This window comes from Rhinolophus ferrumequinum, chromosome 10 (assembly GCF_004115265.2).
Source record: "Rhinolophus ferrumequinum isolate MPI-CBG mRhiFer1 chromosome 10, mRhiFer1_v1.p, whole genome shotgun sequence".
NCBI lineage: Eukaryota > Metazoa > Chordata > Mammalia > Chiroptera > Rhinolophidae > Rhinolophus > Rhinolophus ferrumequinum.
In genome coordinates this window covers 21,586,754-21,601,453 of record NC_046293.1, presented here as the reverse complement: position 1 = coordinate 21,601,453, position 14,700 = coordinate 21,586,754, and the positions used below count along the sequence as shown (strand labels likewise).

The 14,700-nt window shown below is 36.1% G+C and overlaps 1 protein-coding gene across 3 annotated transcripts in view; it reads right to left on the bottom strand.

The window, feature by feature from the left end:
* The window catches only part of CDK17 (cyclin dependent kinase 17), a 90,646-nt gene that overhangs the window by 47,647 nt on the left and 28,299 nt on the right, over positions 1-14,700 (bottom strand). Inside the window, exon 2 of one of the 3 annotated variants that reach the window (XM_033116325.1) lies at positions 4,080-4,249. The exons of 1 other annotated variant lie outside the window; for it this stretch is intronic. The gene's annotated coding sequence lies outside the window, so the exon portion shown is untranslated. Of the gene's footprint in view, positions 1-2,918; positions 3,087-4,079; positions 4,250-14,700 lie in introns of those variants that run through there. One more of the 3 variants, XM_033116324.1, reaches the window with a different exon arrangement.

Sequence of the window (14,700 nt, the reverse complement as noted above, 5' to 3'; positions counted from 1 at the left end):
TGTAACTACCAATTTGTACTTCCTAACCCCGTCACTTTTTTCAACCACGCCCAACACCCCCTCCCATCTGGCAACCATCAAAATGTTCTCTGTATCTATGTGTTTGTTTTGTTTATTTTGTTCTTCAGATTCCACATATAAGTGAAATCACAATGCATCTGTCTTTCTCTGACATACTTCCCTCAGCACAATACGCTCCAGCTCCATCCATTCCACTACAGATGGCAAGAACCCATTTCCTTCATGGCCAAGCAATATTCCACTGTATATATGTAACACCTACTTTTTACCCACTCATCTGTTGACACATATCCAGGCTGTAGACGCATCTACGTCTTGGCCACTGTAAACAATGCTGCAATGAACTTAAGGATGCACATGTCGAAGTAGTGTTTTGGGGTTTTTTTGATAAATGCCCAGAAGTGGGATTACTGAGTTCTCTTTTGTCTCTTGTTATATATAGCCTTTGTTTTAAGGTCTATTTTGGCTAGTATAAGTATCACTACCCCAGCTTATTTTTTCCATTTCCATTTTCATGAAATTTTCCATTCCTTAATTTTCAGTCCGTGTGTGTCTTTTTATATTTGAAGTAGTCTTTTGTAGGCAACATATGTAAAAATCGTATTTTCTTATATCTTTTGATTGGGGCATTTAATCCATTTAAATTGAAAGTAACTGTTGATAGAAATGTATTGCCACTTTCACATTCCTATTTTTAATCTTTTGTTTTTTTAATCTTAAATAAGTCCCTTTAACATTCCTTTGATTTGGTGTTTATGAACTTCTTTAGCTTTTTCTTGTCTGAGAAGCTCTTTACCTGTCCTTCAATTCTAAATGATAGCCTTGCTGGGTAGAGTAGTCTTGGTTGTAGATCTTTGCTTTCCATCAGTTTGAGTATCTCCTGCTAATCCCTCTGGTCTGCAAATTTCTGTTGAGAAAGCAGTTGACAGTCTTACGGGAGCTCTCTTGTAGTTAACTAACTGCTTTTCTCTTGCTGCTTTTAAGTTTCTCTGTCGTTAACCTTTGACATTTTAATGATGATGTGTCTTGGTGTGGGCCTCTTTGGGTTCATCTTATTTGGAACTCTCTGTGCTTCCTGGGCTTGTATATTTATTTCCTTCATTAGGTTGGGGAAGCTTTCCATCATTATTTCTTCAAATAGATTTTCAATTACTTCCTCTTCTCTTCCTAGTATCCCTATCATGCGAATGTTGGTACGCTTGATGCTATCCCAGAGGCCACTTAAAGTATCCTCATATTTTTGGATTCTTTCTTTTTGCTCTTCTTGGGTGTTTTCTGCTACCTCATCTTCTAAATCACTGATCCTATCCTCTGCTACATCTAATCTACTGTTAATTTCCTCTAAGGTAGTCTTCATTTCAGTTTTATATTCTTCACTTCTGACTGGTTCTTCTGTATGTTTTCTTTCTGCACTTTTATGTTTCCTATCTCTTTGTTGAAGTTATACCTGAGATCACTGAGCATCCTTATAACCAGTGTTTGGAACTCTGCGCCTGGTAGCTTGCTTGTCTCTATTCTGTTTAGTTCTTTTTCTGGAGCTTTGTTCTGTTCTTTTATTTGAGACATGTTTCTTTGTCTCCCCATTTTGGCTGCCTCCCTGTGTGTTTCTATGTACTAGGTAGGGCTGCTACATCTCCCAATCTTAGTAGAGTAGCCTTATGTAGTAGGCGTGCTGTGGGGCTCAGTGGCTCAATCTTCCTGGTCACCTGAGCCAGGTACTCCAGGTGTGTCCCTTGTACGGATTGTGTGTACCCTCCTGTTATAATTGAGCCTTGGTTGCTCTTTGCATGTTAATGGGAGGGATTGATCCTTGGTTATGAGGACTGGCTGTGACTACAAAAGAGAAACTGTTGTTGTGCTAGGGGCTGACCCTACACAGCAGGATTTGCTTTAACAAGACTCTGGCGCCTGCCCAGTGTGCCCTTTGGGTGTGTTGTCCCAGAGATGGCCAGGTGATGCTCCATCTGGGTCTAAAACTGGCCACCAGGCATGCCTGCCCTAGGACATTCTGAGAGGGGACCCACTGCAGCCAACTTCAGCCGCAGCCTGTTCCCTGCCCAAGGCCACCTGGCATGAGCCACAAAGCAATCTGCTGTTGGCCACCACTCACACTTGGCTTAGAGGCCTCAAAAGGCCAAGCTGCGAACTGAGGTTGGCTGTCGCTAGTGCCAGGCTTAGGGCTGCTCAGCCAGAGGTACAGGACACGCCAAAGCCAGATGCTGCTTGTTTGGGTTTTGTGAACCTTTAAGAGATTTTATGAAAGTCTGCAGGATGGGCCAAGACAAGCCATTTATTTGGAAAAACCACTAGAAGCGGCTTGAGTGGGCCTGAAAGTTGGGTGGTGTGGGGTCTCAGGGAACCAGAGCGGGTGAATGAAGGATGTTAGCAAAGTTGATGGAGAGTCAGATACGGCAGCAACGTGAGTCCTCATGCTGGGAGTGAGGGAGGGCTCAACAAAGAAACAATGGCTTTTGCCAGCTCCTCTGTCTGGGAGAACGCTGCCCCTCCAGCTCTCACTCTGAAGCCAGATAACTCAGTTCCTCCCCATTTATCTCTGATGCCTTTCAAGCTACTGCCCCAGAGCTGGAGCTCAGTTCAAAGCTGGAGCTCAGATCAAAGCTGGAACTCATATTGAGTGTCTATAAGTGAGTAAGTCCATGACTCGGCCCTTTGGAGGAGTGCCCTAGTCTCACTTAGCCACAGTCTCCACCGGTTTTCAGTGAGAAGTTATGGGGACTTCTCTCCCTAGCACTGGAATTCTGGGCTGGGAAGCCTGGTGTGGGGCTGGAATCCCTCGATCCTTCGGGGGGACCTCCACAGCCGAGATATCCCTCTTAATTTTTAATGGTCACACACAGGTGTGGGACCAGCCCATTCCATGTCTCTGCCCCTCCTACCAGTCTCAAGACGGATTCTTCTGTCCTCAAGATGGCTTCTTATGTCCTTAGTTGTAGGATTTCAGTTCAGCTAGACGTCAGGTGATTCTCAATAATGTTTGTTCTGTAGTTTAAATTCTGATACGGTCGTTGAGAGAAGGTAAGCACAGTGTTTTCCTACTCCATCATCTTGACTGGTGTCCCCAAACTTAATTCTAATTAAACTGTTTAACAAATAGAACATTAATAATTCAGTAAGGTTAATGGTCAGCTATTAATAGTATAATCATATAATCAAAATTACCAATAGCTGATACAGGAAGAAATGCAAGTTTAGGGGGAAAAAATGAATTCAGGATTGAACCTACTGAAACAAATTTCAATGAATCTAGAACTCAGAAAAGAGGCCCAAGTTTAAAGTGTGGATCTGAGAGTTACATTTCTAAAATTGAAGCCAGGAAGAATATGTGTAATGAGAAGGTCAGATACATGAGAAATGTCTACAATTAATAAGTGGATAAAGGATAAGTCATCAAAGCAGTTCCAAAAAGAATGAATAGAGAAACACATTGTGACCAATGAAAGGAATGTTAGATACAATCTGAGCCAACCAATTCATTTCATAGTTAAGGAAACAGTTTGAAAAGGCTCCAAAAATGAAGTGATTTGGCCAAGTTTCTGAAAGTGGGAGTCAGGTCTTAAAATTCTATCTTATGGATCCCAATTCAGTTTTCTTTCATAGTACCCAATTTCCAGAGTTAGGAAGTAACACTCTTAACTACAGAAGAATTAAAGTCTAGTGTCAGGAACAGATACCAAGGAAAAAATAACCCATGTATCTCTACTCTTCCAAACCCTGCTCCTTTTGCAGTCTTCACTATCCCAGTAAATGGTAACTCTAGTCCATCACCCACTCTGATTGTCTTCCCTTTTTTATACTCTACAATCAATGCATCCCAAAACCTATAGGCTCCTCCTTGAAATGATATCCAAAGTCTGAATATCTTACCACTTGAAATGCTAAAATCCCGATCCAAGCTGCATCATCTCTTTGCCTAGAATATAATATTTAGAGCAACCTAACTGGTCTTCTTTCCGGGTTCTACTCAAACATCACTTCCGGGGTCACCCTGCATAAAACAGTGACAACTCTATATCCAGGTTACACTTTGTCCCCCTTACCTGTTTCAATTTCCTCCATAGGCTTACTGCTTGACATTCTAAATATTGCTGATTCCCTCCACTACAATTTCATCTCCTTGAGGGACTTAATGTTTTGTTCATTGTTGTATTTAGTACAATCCAGCATTTAGAACAAAACCTGGCATCCAAAAGGCACTCATTAATACCCACTGAAAGAAAGAGAGAAGGGAAGAAGGGAAGAGGGAAAGAGGGAGAGAGGGAGAGAGGGAGAGAGAGAGAGGGAGAGAGGGAGAGAGGGAGAGAGGGAGAGAGGGAAAGGTAGAGGGAGGGAGGGAGAGAGGGAGAGGAAGAGGGAGAGGGAGAGAGAGAGAGAGAGAGAGAGAGAGGGAGAGAGGGGGAGAGAGAGAGAGAGAGAGAGAGAGAGAGAGAGAGAGAGAGAGAGATTAGTCATCTTTCATAACAAGAGATCTTTCTATCTAAAGTCAATCTATTGACTGGCAGTTTTAGATCATTGTCTCATTCTGATACCTCTGCTTAGCTTTCCCTTTTTTTGTTAAAAACTTGTATGCCTTCATTCAACAAACATTCACATAGCAGCCCTACCATGTTCCAGGCGATATACGAGGCACTGAAGCCAGAAAGATAAATAAGATATGAACTCTGCGACAAGAAACTTAGTCTTAGGGAGATGTTATATATTGTTCAGAACAATGAAGTTGTAGTATTGTAAGCAAGTATAACTCCAAATTAATACATAAATGTGTTTATAGATTACAAAGCCAAGCAATTCATTCAACAAAGAGAATACTCAAATTACACTTTTCGTGAAAACTGTTTCACCAATGTGGTAACTTATTTAACATTTAACATGATTGGCTGACTTTATTAAGGTTATAAAGATCAACACTTAGTTCACTATATTGGAACTCCTACTGGTACATGAAATGACAAGTCTACTTATCCGCTGGATTCAATAATAATTTAGACAAAACCTAAACCAGTAGCCGAGGAACCTCTGACAGGCTTATTAATGTATCTCAATACATTCATTGGTATAAATAATCCTCCAATTCCTTCTGGCTTTTTTAGAAGATAATATTTTTCCACTAAAATTTATTTTAATTATTTTCTTTCAGTATGTGTTTCTGCATATGGTCTGCTGGGCTATAAGCTAAAATTCAAAATGTGATTAAAACCTGATTCAAAAATCACTCAAAATGTAGATACTTTTACCATGAATCATCAATTGATTTGCAGATGATAAATCCCCACAGAAAGGGCATTTGTTTGAAACAGCTGTTCAGTTGCAGTGAATTCAGAAAGTCATCTATTAGAAATGTCATCTGATGCTTTTGATAATAATGGTCTTACTCAGAGCAGAACCAAGAGAGCAATTGTAATCACTTGAGGTAGTGCCTCATTTTGAAACACAAATGATTATATACAAAAAGGAAAAGGCCCACTGAAAAAGCAGCAAAGATTTGGAAAGAAAATGGTAAGACTTCATTAATTTTTATCTTTGTAAATGGATGAAATTCTCTTTTAATTATTTAATCCAGGTAAATTTATTTTCCCAAATTCTCTCTCTGAAAAAAAAAAGCTTTAAATTGTAAAGCCAGGAGTTCCTGAAAGATACAAAGAACTGCTGCTAAAACACTTGCTCTATAAATCATCTCCTGTACTTGAGAATCAATCATCTCTGGTGGCTAAGGAAATATTAGTACTCTAAAAAAAATTTAAATTCCTCCACTGAAATCAGAAACAAAAAAGACAATTCAAATTATCATTCTATATACGTATATCTCAGTCAAGTGATGAGGGCTCCTAATCCTACATTAGCATATAAGTACTGTATTTCTCAAAGTACAACTACAGGAAAGTATAACAAACTATCAATTATTCTGGGCTTCAAATTACTTAGTCCCTTGAAAACTAACATTTTTAAAAAACAAAGGAAGCGCTGGAGTCTACAGATTTGTGTAGTACCTAACCTCTGTCCTTTCTAGAGCGATCAAGCTTATTTTATTTGTTAAGAGTAAACAAATGATAATATAATAATAGCTTCAAATTCTTCTTGAGGAAGGTATAGTGTATATGAAATATAAACATTAGTACCAAAAAAACAGCATTTCACCAACTATCAGGAGGTAATAAATGCTTTATTTTTAAAATTAGAAAATAATGCCACAGAAACTAATGAAAGAAAAACAAAAGTGACCTGGGCATTTTTCAGTTGCAATGTCAGAAAAACTAACTATATTTACATTCCTGATTCATATAGGCCAGAAACTCAGAAGTTATTAAGTCATTCTTTATCTTTTCCACTCTCTGAACTGCCATATCCAATTGGATTATCAAGTCAGATCGGGGTACTTTCATATCCTTCACATTTCTTAATCCCATCGTCTTCTATCTCTACTGCTAGGCCTTACTTTAAGCCATGATAATTTATTATCTAAATAACTACAACAAGCTTCATAATTAATAAGCCTGATTCTTTCAAAAATATTAATGAAACAGACAAACCTCTGGCAATCCTGGTCAAGAAAAAAATGACATAAATAAACAGCATTATTATAACAATGGTGGAAATTAATTAGCTACAACCTTGTAAAGTTAAACATTACACAGCCTATGATCCTGCAATTCTTATTCTGGGTACATATTCAAGAGAAACTTTTAACATATGTTAATCCAAAAATATGAACAGAAATGCTCATATCAACATGTCTGTGATAGCATAATACTACAAACAACTCAAATGTCTATAAACAGGAAAATGGATAAATTATGGTAAGTCTGCAGAATGGAAGACTATACAGTGGTAAAAATGAATGAACTATAACCGTATGCAACAAGAATGAATATTAGTAACATAATATTTAACCAAAAAAGCAAACCCAGAAGACTACATTTCGTATCCTTTTATAAAAACAAAAATAAAACAATATATTGTTTAGGTAAACATATAAATGATAAAACATTTATAAAATGCAAAAGACTGAAATACAAAGTTCAGGATGATAGCTACCATAGGGAGAGACAAGGAAAACACATAGGGAAGATACGTTACTGGTAATGTTTGAGAAGTTGGATCAGATATTAATTATTTTAGTGATGTATAAATAAATACATTAGATAAGCAAATCATGCACAGACCAGTGAGGATAATGTGTCATGAGCCAAGAACTATGATTAACACAATTCTGTGCAAATTGGTGAAAAATGTTAATAAGTTTAGGTGGGAAAAAAACAGGAATGAAAAGAAAGGCATAATTAAAGATTATGAGTGGATCAAAAATCTTAATAAGTGAAACCTCTTAATAATAAAAGGACATAAGGCTACTGCCAAAAGGGCTGATTTCTTTTTCCCAGTCCTGCCTTTAATTAGCTATGCAACTTCAGGCTAGTTACTTAACAGTTAAGTTTCTAAAACTGACTATAGTCAGAGATGGATTTATTTTATGTTTTCCTGAAACAAATGGCCTCTATTTAATGTTACCAGGTATGAAATCTGGTCTCTTTTGGGAAATGCTATCATTTCGTTCTTGGCTTCCCTTCTTTTCCTAGCCCTTTAACATTACTTGTCACTATACTGTTTTGTCCACAAATAAGGCACCTAAATAATCATTCCAACAGATTCTCTCCGTAACTTATACTAATTATTACAACCACTTAGGCTGAACTTCAAAAGACACATATATACCATGGGGAAACTGTTTTATCTGACATGTGTTTGTTCAATAAATGTTGTTCCTACAAAAAAGGTCATATTGACTAACACTAACTCCGTGTTTCCCAGAAAATAAGACCTAGCCGGACCATCAGCTCTAATGCGTCTTTTGGAGCAAAAATTAATATAAGACCCGGTATTATGTTATATTATGTTATGTTATATTATATTATATTATATTATATTATATTATGTTATAAAGACCTGGTATTATAATAAAATATTTTACTAAGACCGGGTCTTATATTAATTTTTGCTCTAAAAGACGCATTAGAGCTGATGATCCGGCTAGGTCTTATTTTCTGGGAAACACGGTTGTGTAAGTCAGGTTTGTCTAGGTTATATTACAGTAACAAACACCAACAAATCTCAGTGGTTTAAAATAACTAATATTTTATTCTTTCACGCTATATATCCACTGAGAGTTGACTGGGGCTCTTCTTCAAATATTCAAGGACCTAGGCTGAAGCAGAAGCCACCATACGAAGGGGAGAGTGTTGCAAAGCATATACTAACTCAAAACTTCCATCTAGGAATACCACAGATTTTTACTCACACTTCATTGCCTAAATCAAGCCACATGGCCATGCCTAATTTTAAGTGGGCAGGAATTTCTACCATTTTCCCAAGAGAAGAGGCAGACTATATGTGAATAATTTTCATAATTTCACAATGTTTTAGTGTTTGGAATAAGCAGAATGAAATGTTAACATACTACAATGTATTAAAACTTCAAGATTAAAAATAACCAACATAATTGATTTCCAAAAGATTTAACAGCATAAATACTGAAACAGCAAATAAACCATCAAGTGCAAGCCAAATTGCCATCAAAATTCTGAAAGATTAAAAAAAAAAATCTATATCCCTCCACAAGTTAATTTCAAGGAAATATTTTTTAAAATTTCAGTATTGTAGAATAAGACATTAAAATTATACATAGTCACTTGATCAACAGATCCTCCACGACAAAGGACAAGGACATAAAGTAAAAATAAAGATGTCCCCCACACTCTCATCTTGGAAAATATTAACTATAGATTTAAATTGTTTGATTTAAACTGAAGGGGAGGGAGCCTGAACTAAAGGATATGACATAGGAATGACACGGGTACCTATTAAGGTGTAACGTGATAGAGGAAAGGGTATGGAATAGAGACACATGTAGGCCAGGGTGACCTCACTAAATAAAGGAGAGGGAAGTATACTGTAATCAACATAACTAGAAGACTTGGAAACCCTCTGGGTGGTCCTGTATCTAGCATATAGTTAGTACTAATGATGAAAGTGAAAGGGAAGCTTGAAGGCTTAATTAAGAGTGAGACATATTAAACAGAGGCCTGATAACCTGAGAGGTATCATGATGGATACATATAGATTCTTCCCTGGCACAGAGTTGTGCAAGAGTTGGTGAAGATGTGCTGGTGAGAGTGAGTCATATTTAATCTCATGAACAATTGAACCAGAGAGGCCCAATCAAGCCTCAGGTATAATTTTTGGAGAGGTATCATATAATCTTTGATGCCACATTAATAGTTGGTTTAAACATCTCAATATTTGAAGAGCTCAGGTGCCAAAAATTACCAAAATAAGATCCTTTCCTTCATCAGATAATTTTTATCATGACTTCTTCCCTTTAAAACCATTACCTACAAGCATGTTCATTAATTAAAACACTACTGAGCATCTAGTATGTACAAACCCTGTTTTAGGAACTAGGGACAGAGAGACAAAAGACACTAACACTGGCCTCAAGGTGAGAAATACAGAAAAGCACAGACGACAATCAAGTGTGATAATGATGTATTCTCAAGAAGCTCTGGGACTACAGATGAGCACACCTGATGGAGGATACAAAGAACAAGGAAAGGCCCAGCACATTGCAGAGGCTCAATAACTACTAAATGCAGAGTAGCTTAATGTGATCTCCAGGACTTTGGTTTGCAAAGAAAGGCCTATTATTTTGACCAGTTTCAGGGGATCAGTCAAAAGACAGAAACTACACCAGTAATTTTAACAGAGAGAATTTAGTATTAGTCGTTAACCAGGAATTGGAGAACTGAAAAGACAAAAGAAGAGAACACAGACTATCAGAGAGAGAGTAATTTCAGGAAGCAGCTGTGACCCCCAAAGCTGAGAGAAACAGAGGGAAGTGGTTAGAATTATTAAAACCAAGAGGCTAAAAATGTATGTACCCCTATGTTCACTGCAGCATTCATTATTCACGGTGGCCAAGACATGGAAACAACCAAACTGTCCTTCGATAGATGACTGAATAAAGAAGATGTGGTACATATGTACAATGGAACATTACTCGGCCGTAAGAAAAACTGAAATACTGCCATTTGAGACAACATGGATGGACCGTGAGATTAGCATGCTAAACGAAATAAGTCAGAAAAAGTCAAAAACCTTATGACTTCACTCATATATGGCATATAAAACTGAAAGCAACAAACAAGACAAACAAAAAATCATAGACATAGACAACAGTTTTGTAGTTACCAGAGAGTAAGGGAGGAGACATAGTAGGAGAGGAAAAAGGGGGTCAAATACACGGTGATGGAAGGAGAACTGACTGGGTGGTGAGCACATAATGCAATATATAGATGCTGTATTATAGAACTGTATACTTGAAACCTATGTATTTTACTAAGCAATGTCACTACAATAAACTTAATAAAGACAGAAGTAATAAAAAATAAAAATTTCTGGTTTACCAAAAAAAAAAAACAAAAAAAAAACCCAAACAACTACTAAGAGGCTTGGAGGAGAAACCCTATGAAATTGGAACCCAGATCTCTGAGAAGAAACCACTCTTCAAAGAACACTAAGGAACAAGAGTATGAAGGAGGGTTCCTGCAAAGCTGGGACCCAGATCTCTGAGAGGGAGAAAGTGGCTAGCTGATGTTGGTATCTCAGAGGGGACATAATGAGGATAGTTATACGTGCATATGAGTGTGGGAAAACTTCAAATTGGAGGCATTTGTCACTCCTATTCCTGCCCAGGTGAAGTCCTGTTGCTTGGAGATACTGACTGTTGCAGGAACAAGCAAGTGAAAGAGAAATACAGTTTCTAGGCTCCCAGTTCCCACACCACAAAGTAAAGTTTAGAAGGGTGAATCTAAAGCTGACAGAATAATGCCTTAATAGCCAGCACACCTATATAATTTTATTTCTCCATTCCAGATACTTAAGATAATAGCCTGCAAAATATTTATAATTACAATACACTAGTTAAATTAAGCTATTTGCTTCATCTCATGACGTCTGAGGAAATTATATAATCAATACCATAACAAGGGCCATCTGTATTAATACCTCAAACTTTAAAAGAATGACACTCTCTGTACTCTATAATATAATTAGGCAATGTACAGATCTTCCAAAACAAAATCAGAATCTGAACAGTCGGGAAAAAATCTTAAGGCTCAAATTAGTGTCTGTGTGAAAACTTTAAACTCTCATCTATTCAAAAATCATCACAGGAAAAGATTAGTGTGGCTCAATGAAAGGTCTGAATTGCTAAAATTGCAGATGAATGTTATTACTTACAAATGTAAATAGATTTTTCCTTTATACCAAATCTTTTCCTAGTGATTAATTTTAATATTTTTATAATCTGAAATGTTCTGAGTATTTCTCTGGAATAGGTGACTTATATCATTTCAAACACACCACATTTCACAAAATCTAAGATTCCATCAATTATAGAACACAGTATTGTTGCATAAACCATTAAGAAAAAATGCTAAAAATTAAACTATGACTTTCATTAGTTCTTTCATGAACTTTTACAACTTACTGAAAGAACTCTAAACATTAATAATCTAATGAACTGCTAAAGAATATTATTTTAGAATATACTTTGATCAATAACTTTTTCATTGTCAATTACTATTATATTGTTTTAGAGTGTATAAGTATTTTGGTTTCTTAAATTTCTATTTTCATTTTTCTTAATTTTTCTTATAGCTTCGTTTACCTTAGCATTCAATCAACAAATCCTTTTCTAGAGAGAACATAAAGATTAACCTTAGTTCATCTCTGTTCTTTTCAAACTGGTGGACTAAATGATTTCATTTAACCTTTGCAGGGCTAAGGCAGGAGGATGGGAGAGGATGAGGAGGAATAGGTACAAAGATTTTTGGGGAGTGTGATGGAAATGTTCTAAAATTTGATTAAGGTGATCATTGTGTATGGTGATAACTGTAAATGTATTAAAAATCACTGAATTGTACATTTTAAAGGGATGAGCTTTATAGTACATATTATATATTTCAACAAAGCTGTTAAAATAATTATGTTTATGATAAATTCTGCTTTCTCACATGAAAATTGAACATAAAATATTTATAGCACACTTTTCATTTTTATGAAATCTTGGTTCTGAAAGTAACTATATGAGAGAATTCTCTAGTTCCAATGTCAGCAAACTTTATCTTTAAATTACCTGATAAATATTTTAGGTTTTGTGGGCCACATACAGCCTTTGCCAAATTTTTTTAAAAACCTTTTAAAATGTAAAGCCATTCTTAGTCTAGGGCTGTAGCTTGCTGACCCCTGCTGTAATCACATACTACTTTTATTTCAGAATGCAAGCCGTCAAATGTAGCCCATTGTGATGACAATAAAGAGACATTAATTGAGAAATTTATTTCACCTCTCATGAACTGTTGCTATGCTGTGTGTTGCAGGGTGGGGGTTTGGAAACCAACAAAAATATTTCCACACCATAAATGAGAAGTTCCAGATGTATCTTCTCAGCATCCAAAGTACATTAATGGAAGAAGCCAGACCTCAGACATTTATAAACTCATATGCTATTTACCTCCAAAAGATACTTGAGGTGACAAAGACAATTACAAAAATGACTCACCCTATGCATCTAATCAACATTCACATCATCTTCAGTTTTGAAAGGAAGTAAATATGTCATCAACTAGCATTATTATAATCACAACTCCTAGTACAGAGCTTTTCAAGTGGGATTCCACAGAATCCTAGAGGTTCTATGAGGTGCTACTTGTGTAAGATATCGTAACTTTAAAAAAACAAACATTGTTTTTTGAACTTTGCAAACTGAAAGAGTGCTCATAGTGTTGGCAGGTGATCAAGCATCCACTTACGGTAGCATATTCTTTAGAATTTCATGTAAACTGAATCATAAAAGCGCATGTACTCGTACATGTGTGACTTCTTTACTCAGCCTGGTGCTTCTGAGATTAACCCATGCTGTGTGGATTAGCAGTCTGTTTCTTTTTGTTGCTGAAGAGTATTCCATTGAATGGATAGACCACATTGTTTTTCATTTGCCGGTTAGTGGACCCTGGGGTTGTTTTCAGTTTTTGAATATTGTGATTAAAGTTCCTATGAACATTCTTACAGAAATCTTTTTTTGCTAGGTCACATGATAGATATGTTATGTTTAACTTTCTAAGGAATATCCAATTTTCCAAAGTGGCTATACCATTTATATTCCCACCAGCAATGTTTATCTTCCAGTTACTATACATCCTCATAAACACTGATACTATCTAGCTTTTTTAATTTTAGCCCTTCTGATGAGTGACATCTCACTGTCATTTCAGTTTGCATTTTCCTAGTGACTAATGACGTTGACCATTTTTCATGTTTATTATCCATTCATACAGCTTCTTTAAATCTTTTGTCCACTTTTGAGTTATTTGTATTATTAAGATTTCTTTAAGTATTATACAAGTCCTTTGTCAGACATATGTATTGCAAATATTTTTTCCTGTTCTGTGGCTTGCCTTTTTGTTAAGAAATGGTACCTTTTAAAGAACAAATATTTCAGCATATAGTTGGATTTTGCTTTTTTATTCAGCTAGATAATGAGAACATTTAGTCCATTTGCATTTAATGATTGATACAAGTGAGTTTGTCTACCATCTTTCTATTTGTTTTCCACTTGTGCCACTGTTCTGTCCTTTGTTCTTCCTTTCCTTCCTTCTTTTGTATTAATCAAGTAGTTTTTACTATTCTATTTTATGTATTCTATAGGCCTGTTATCTTTTAGCACCATTCTTTCAGTGGTTACTGTAAAAGATACAAAAATGCATCTTTATTTTATATTTTAAATTAGTATTTTTACTATGTCATAAACAATGAGAGATTCTTACAATTTAATTCCATTTATGTCTCTTTGCTATTGCTGTCATATAATTACTTCCACACGTGTTATATATTGTTTTTCAATATAACACTGTTATACTAGACATTGTTAATACTGTTGGTTTAAGCAGTCAGTAGTCTTGCCCACCATATTTAGCCTTTCCAGTGCTCTTCATTCCATCATGCTTCAATTTGATCATTGTTTTCCTTTAGCCTAGTGAATTTCCGTTATATGTCCCAAAGTCCAGAAGTGCTGCTGAAATGACTTCTCTCAGCTTTGTTTACCTAAGAATATCCTTGTTTCATTTTGATTTTTGAGGGATATTTTAATTGAGTATAAATTATTGGTTGGCAGGTTTTTCTTTCAGCACTTTTAAAGATGTCACTACATCATCTTCAGACTTCCGTAATCTGTTGAAAAGTCAATTTTCAAAATTCTTATTATTTCCCTGTAAATAACATGTCTTTTCCACCCTACAACTGCTTGTAAGATTTTTCTCTTTCCATGTGGGTTTTAGCACTGTTAGTCCAACTGTGTGCCTAGGGAAACACAACCACATCTGTCAGATAATGTACTAACTGCTACTATTAAGCTGTTTGGACCTAACTATTTAATAAACAGAATTGTTAGTTATTTCTTTTGGCTTAGTGATGCTGTGAAAAAGTTTCTGAGAAACTAAGGCTAAGTGTGGTTTTCTTTGTTACATATCCTTTTTGGGGTTCACTGAGATCAGTGGTTTGATGTCTTAACAGTTTCAAAAAACAGCCATTATTTCTTCAAATATTATTTCT